Here is a 7,933-nt window from a genome sequence, read left to right as displayed (position 1 = left end):
AGACCACTAGGTGGACGGCTAATGTGCTAGAAGATCACATTCTTCTAGCACACTAGCCGTCCACCTAGTGGTCTCCTTTATATATACATATACAATAATCCTTTGAGATCTCAGATAATTTTTCTGAATCTCCTGATTCTTTCAATGTGCTAATTCCACGGTATTAAATTGATATTAATTAATATCCTTACTCTTTTAATTTATACATATATATATATATATTCACAGCAAGTTGTTTTACACCTATTACACTAATTATTTTTTGTTCTTGAGCTCGGGTCAAACACTATAGTTTAGAGGCCATAGACCGACGATATGGATGTTCCGAGTCCTCTCCCCACTCACCCGTTCGCGAGCGCGCATTTTTTTCTTCATATTCGTTCCCAGCAAGTTGTTTTACACCTATTAGACTAATTTTTATTTTTTATTTTTGTCACCGGGTCAAATGCTTTAGTTTGAAAACTATATATTAAGAGACTAAAGCACAGTGAGTCAAAACATTTCTTTTAATCAGAATTGTATCGGCAAGGAGTAGAAAATTCATTAGCATTAATAATGATTCAGGAAAACAACTCTGAAATTCTCAGTTTGATCAAGAATTGAATAAGTGGGTTGGGGGCATGCAACAGAAAGTGAGTTTATCTTTGGTAAGTACTGTGACAACTCCAGACGAGCAGAGCATACTCTTATATCTTCCAGACCTTAGAATGATTGCAAGAGTATATAAGATTTTAATAGATAACGTGGGAAAATTTCTTAGGGTTGAAGATCACATAGTTAAGTTGGGATAACAATGTAGTAAGCCAAGACAATTTTTTAATTAATTAAAAAATAGGAAAAGTAGTCACCTTGGTATGATATGCAAAAATGTTAGTTGAATTGACCTCAGTTGCCTGGTACTTATTGATCCTGGAACAATAACGTAAAGTTTGCTGCTGGGAATTGAAGTCAGAATGTTGAAAGACAAAACTAACTATATTAGGTATTTATTTAACACTATCAGATTTTTCGTTGCATCTTGCAACCTTTTCAATATTCTTGAAAAGACTGCAAGACGCAACGAAAATTTTAGAAAAATAAAAAAGAAATAAGTGGAAATTTTACCGGTGAGTGTGTTAAATCATAAGGCACCAAAAGAGAATGACTCTCCAGACACAACAGAATATGCTTCAACACACAAACTCAGATAAAGAATCTTGCAAACCAAATCCAAAAATGAAATTTAATCCTTAAGTTTTAATGTTAAGCATCAAAGAACTACAAAAGGATTTTCCTTGTTTTTTTCACTCCAGCAGTTTTTCTGGCAAGCACTTCATCTTATCTACTGGCTCTGCTCTAGTTATTCTTTATTGCTTAGGCCATGTTACATTTGAAGATAGAGTTAACAAGGTGAAGTTACTATGATTGTAGCTCAGTTTGGAAAGGAAATGTTAGGTAAGTGGACAGTAAAGAGGTTGGGAAGGACAGTTTGGAAAATATGTTTATTGTGAGGTATAATTGTGCAAGATACAGAATCAGTCTCGAGGGGATGAGAAATTAACACATCAAGTGGCTTTAGTTATGAGGCAGATATGTACATAGTTAGCTAGTTCAGGAGAGCAGAGGCCACTATAATTGCTGTAGAAGAGGTAAAGGAGAACACAGTCTAATAGTGAGTCATTCATTGAAGAATTTTATTGCTTAATTGGTATCCTTTTCTTTTTTATTGTTTCTTTTTAAAACTATTCAGCTCTTTGCTATTAATTAAACACAAACACAAGCCTGGATTCTAATTCTTAGCAATCCTGTGAGGAAGTAAATGCAAAGTTGATCTCAAAGGGATTTAAACTCAATGTAAAGGGTTGTAACTAAATACCACAAAGTATTTAATGTGGCCCTCTACTCTTTAGCCACTAACTATCTTAAAAATGGTTTCTGATTTAGGCACAAGGCTAACAGTTCAAGGTTAGGGACTCAGTCAATAACTAATGATTGATATTTTGTTTTAATGACACCTTGGGGGATGATAGACAAAGCTGACCTCAGCAGGATTTGAACTCAGAATGTAAAGGTCCAGAACAAATACTACAATGCATTTTTTCTGATACTCTAATGATTCTACCAGTTTGCCATCTTAATAAAAAAACAGCAACATAGGCACAAAACTATACATTCTAAAGGAACTGGTACTGTCAATAAAACTAAGTTCAGTGCTTGACTGTTTATAAGAAACCTTAAAAACTGACAAAGGTCTCAATACACATGTAGAGTCTAAATGCAGGTTGACTGACATTTATTCCAGTAACTAATTTTTTCATTTTATTAACTGATAAACTTTGAAATCACAATCACCCTAGTATATTTATTTTATCAACATTATAAGGATTAAATGCAAAATTAAAGGCAATAATTTGAAGGGACATGATCAAAGATTACAATAGCAACCAAATATCCCTCTACAATCTTAAAAAAAGGAAGGACATCTAAAATAATTTAGTCATGGAAAAGCTTTGTCTGAAGAAAAACAATAGGATAGTTATGTTTGGAATGACTTTGATAATAGGTCTGCTTGATCAAGGCTGATCTGGAGCTAAACAACAACAATTACAAAGCATCAAATCTGCAACTTACAGGGACAAATTACAAAAAAGGCTCCAGAGAGATGACTGTTGTTTAAAACCAATTAAGGAACTACGCAAATCTAGAATTACTTTGCTGACCAAAGGTAAGTGCCCTCTTTAAACTGTTATTCTGCAATCTATAGATTCATTCTAAGAGTAGGCCCATTCATTCAAGCCATTCTTGTCACTTTCATCTACATGTCAACAAATTTAATGGAGGGCAGCACCTCTCTCTCCACTCTGATTTTTCTCCTTAAGAGGAAGCTGAAAAAGTTGATGAGGGCTTGGTTGAGAGGTAAATATCTGTCCTCATTCCATTCACCTGCATTCAACATACAACCTTTTTTTGCCATAGCTACTTGACAGAGGAAAACTACCAGCCCTTTTCAGGTAAAGAAAAACAGTGGTGCAAACTTCAATATGTACTTGGTCAATAGCTGGATGGATCTGTCCTGCATACAACATCTTTTTGGTAAAACTGTACATGTCAATAATGCTTGGGCACTGAATCAGTGCATGTAGAATGGTTTCACAACTCTAGGTGCATTTCAGATAGACTCAATGATGGCATTTCCAGGTCTGTTGAGTTTATCTCAAACTAACAGTAACTCCAATAAGGATTTCTGGAAATTATCCATGCTCCTAAGCTGAAACTTCTCCAGAACAGGCTAGCCATTTGATTCCTGTTAATGCCCTGTGTTTCTCTGAGAACAGTGTTACAGTTTCTTATCATTAGTCCTCTATAGAATAAGTTCATGGGTTATATGCTTGATTGAAAGAGAGCTATAAGTGCTTCACAACATTCCAGGTGCCAGGTATCCAGGAGGATCAGTTAATTATGATTTTATGTTTAAGACTGCTGCTCCATCAAAGTTATGAACTGTGCAAAAACACAGTGAATGAAGGGTGAGCACATCTACTCACCATCCTGGAGAGAAATTGCAAGTTTCTGATTATTTCTAAGCAAGACAAGTTGATTTGTAGGATATTTTTCTTCAGTAAATATAAGGAAAAAAACTTAAGGCAAGAGGATTGGAATAACAAAGATATTTCAAGAGGCCTGAAAAAAGTCAATGAGTTCTAATGGGAAAAAGTAAATGAAATCCTATTAACAAGGGAGCTTCTATATGGTCCCTCAACATGCTGGAAATAACAGCAAATTCCCTCAAATCACATATTAGCCAATGTACAAGGGGGTGCTGAAATGTTCCTGGCTTTGGGTGAAAGAAAATACAGGAAGATCAGTTAATTATGATTTTATGCAGCATATTCCCCTCTCAGATTTTATTCAACATATTCCTCTCAGATTCACACACTTATTGCAGCAGTCCTTCAATTTTTCTAAGCCCTGTAAAAGAACTCAGAAGGTTGGTTCTCCAACCAGGCCTTTCACAACACCTTTAAAGCCAGGAAATTTTCAGCACCTCCTCGTAGTTTTAGGTATACAAAAAGACAGAATAGCCATGTCTAGAAAGCCTTTGATGATTATAGGTCTTATTCAGTCATGGCTAACTGAGTAGATATATGATCAAACAATAGGTTGTTAAACAACAGCATACAAAAATAGGAACACAAAGCATTAAGCATTTCAGCCATCAGCACTAGAAATTTTATTTAAAATTGATTTTTTAGTGGCTCCAAGACTAGAGAGGAATGAAAACAGTGAAGTAAAAACCTCAGGGCCAACAAGAGAATGACCTGCTAGAGATAACAGCCAAATTATCTTCAAGTCATATTCTATTTTCTTATTTGAAATCATTATTGATAGCATTAAGGCAGCAAACTATCAAAATTGTTAATGAGTTGGACAAAATGCTTAGTGGTATTTCTTTTGAGTCTTTACAATCTGAATTCAAATTTTCCAAAAGTTGATTTTTGCCTTTCATCCTTTTTGATGACCCGAAACTATATACTAAGAATGACCAGGTAAATCAATTTAGCAATGATATAGGAATGGGTCAAATGTAAAAATCAACTTGGTGCCTGATACAAGTAAGACCACAAAGAACTACAATATGAAAGGGGTTTCAGAAAACAACCATACTGCATTATCACAGGTTAACAAGGGATGCATTTGTGTCATAGGTAGACGGGTCCATCTGAAACTGGAGCATGTGTTTTTCCGCTTTCTTTTCTACTCTAGGTACAAGGCCCGGAATTTTGGGGAGGAGGCCAATCGATTAAATTGACCCCAGTACACAAGTGGTACTTAATTTATCAACCCCAAAAGGATGAAAGGCAAAGTTGACCTCTGCGAAATTTGAAATCAGAACATAAAGACAGATGAAATACCACTAAGTAGTTTGCCTGGCGTGCTAACATTTCTGCCAGCTCGCCACTGTGGAGAAGGTGCATTCCACTTGTCAGGCACTCCATTTACTGTCAACACCCAATGAATGGAGGGCTGGGCATGCTGTGGCTGCTGATGTGCAGACATCTGCTGAAGCTGTAACACCTCCAGTGCTTCCTAGACAGTGAGCAAGTGTGGTCACCATTTGTCAGACATGATTTCCTACAGCTTGTCTCTTTGTCTGAGCTGCAGTCCTGGATAAAGTGTAGACCAAGACAGAGTGCCTGGCATCCAGAATGTTGTCAGGTGTTCACAGTCCTTTGTCAGTCAGTGGAAGTTCCACTCAAGCATTCTATAGAGGGTTAGTGGCAGGCAAGTGTAACAACATTCTTGGGGTGACTGTGGATGTAAACAAGAATGAGTTAGCTGGTTTGTTCTTGAGGACTTTTGAGCTGAGACCCATGGATAACTTCTAGAAATCCCTGGCCTGGCTTGGCAGTACAGCTGGTGGGGCATTGCCAGTTTGGGATAAACTCTACAGGCATGGAAGTGCCATCAGCTGGGCTTGCCTTAGGTACATGCAGAGTGACGAAACTGTTCTGCATGCTCTTGTCTGAATATTTCTGACTTGTGGGTTTATGTTGAACACCTGCTATCATATGTAGGATGGATCTAGCTATTGGCTGAGTCCATTATGAAGATAGTCCCACTGTCTTCTTTTGGCTGTTTTTCTTTGCCTGATAGCCTTAGTGAAAGAGGTTGTGTGGTGGATCAGATTGAAAGGATTAAAGACAGACATTTTCCTCTTTGGCCAAATCCTCATCAACTTTTTCAAGTTTCACTTGAAAAGGAAAATGAGAGTGGAAAGGGAAGTGCTGCCATCCAACAATTTTGTTAAAAGGTGGGTGAATGTAGATGAAGTGAAAAGGGTACTTACCTTGGTGTCAGGATTGTCATGAATTTGTGGGGTTTCCTTGAGTGGTCCCAGGAGGTCTCCCTCTTTTGGAGAATTTTTTTGTTATATTTGATTGTTTTTCCTTGTTTACATGACTTTTATGTAATCCTACATTCTATTTGTCCTGTGCTGTCCATAATGTTTTTCTTAATGTAAACCCTGTGTGGTTAATAAAGAAATCATTATTATTATCTAAGATGCCACACAGTATCCAATATTGTGATGTTGTTGATTGAAGACATTGTGTCTACTGGGGGTTTGTACTCTCTGTCAAGTCACAACAAGGACCTCAGATAGTACTTTACTCAATATGTGTGCTGTTCTAAGAAATGCTGATTTTTGCAATATACCTAGATTGTAGGGTATTTTTAAAGTTTCCAGATGTTTCTTCAGGTTGGGTGGTATTGAACCCAATGATCTGATGACAACAAGAACATCTTGGTGATCACAATTCTCAGGTCCCCATATTTATCAATCTTTTCTCTTTCTTTCATGATGATATGTTAATCTCCTGGCACTTCCACATCAACTATTAGGCACTGTTGTTTGTCTCTCCTAAAGGTTACTATATCTGGCCTTTGGTGCTCTAACACTCTGTCTGTCTGGAAGTCAAAGTCCCAGAGGATTTTTGCCTCCCACTTTTTTGTCCATTACCTTTTCCGGTGTATGTTGGTACCAAGCACCCATTACCTCGTATCCATCTTCTGGCATAGTAGCCAGTGAAGGTTTTGGGCTACCTTGTCGTGTCTGTGCTTGTACTCTTTCTGCGCAAGACTTTCACAAGCACAAACAATGTGAGTCATGCTTTTGACCCTCTTCCCACACATTCTGCAGAGGTTTGTTGTATTTGTGTGGTATATATCCCTTTTCACTGAGTTGGTATTCAATGCCTGATCCTAGGCAGTGATGATTAGGTTTTCAGTCTTCTTCTTTAGGTCACCCTTGCTGAGCCTCCTCCATGATGCTTCCTGGCCTTTTAAGTTGTTAGTTTCATGGTGGAACTGATCATGTAATTCCATGCAAAGGAAAGTTTCTTCTCTCTTATTGGCTATTTGTGATCGGAATTCAATAGCATTCTCAAGTCCATTTTTGTTAAATTCTTCTGCATTAGCAGCATACTGTAGCAGGTCTTGCTTGTTGTTTACAAATATTCTGCCATGTTTCTTCTTTCACTGTTGATGCACTCCATTATTATTATTATTATTATTATTATCATTATTATTATTATACAATCAGATGTGGTGTGCAAGAGAGACAATTGTGCTGGTTATGTGATGCATATGGATGAGGACAGCTGTGTAAAGAAGTGCTGATCTCTATATGTGGAGGGAACCTGTGGTAGAAGTAGACCCAGGAAGACATGGTATGAGGTGGTGAAACATATCTTCGAACTTTGAGCCTCACAGAGGCAATGACTGGTGACCGAGACCGATGTACTGTGCTTGAGAGGACCCATCACGCCAGGTGCATCTGTGCTCATAGCACTTAAAGAACATTGCTCATGGCACTTAAAGAATATTGGCCCTGACAGAGGCAAAGTGGTTGAGTTCCTTTCAAGAGTTGGGCCTGACAGAGGCAAAGTGGCTGAGTTACTCTTGAGTGTTGGGCCTGATGAAGGTAAAGTGGCTGAGTTCCTTTTGAGCATTGGGCCTCACAGAAGCAAAGCGGCTGAGTTCCTTTTGAGTATTGGGTCTCACAGAAGCAATGACCAAGACCTTTGGCATTATGTTGTCCTTGAGAAGAAGAGCCATCAAGCTGAGCAAAATCACAGTTGTGGCAGATACTGGGTCGTGCAAATTGGCATCCAAGTCAGTGGCATGTAAACACACCCTGGTGTGACGCAAATGGCACCCATGCTGGTGGCACGTAAAAGCACCCATTACACTCTCAGAGTGGTTGGCATTAGGAAGGGCATCCAGCCATAGAAAACCATGCCAAATCAGACTGGAGTCTAGTGCAGCCTTCCAGCGTGCCAGCCCAGTCAAACTGTCCAACCCATGCCAGCATGGACAATGGACGTTAAATGATGACGATGATAATGATGATGATGATGATGATGATGATGATGATGATGATGATGATGATGAT

This window comes from Octopus bimaculoides, chromosome 3 (assembly GCF_001194135.2).
Source record: "Octopus bimaculoides isolate UCB-OBI-ISO-001 chromosome 3, ASM119413v2, whole genome shotgun sequence".
Classification (NCBI taxonomy): Eukaryota; Metazoa; Mollusca; class Cephalopoda; order Octopoda; family Octopodidae; genus Octopus; species Octopus bimaculoides.
The sequence above is the reverse complement of the archived record's forward strand: the minus strand, read 5'-3'. Positions refer to the sequence as shown.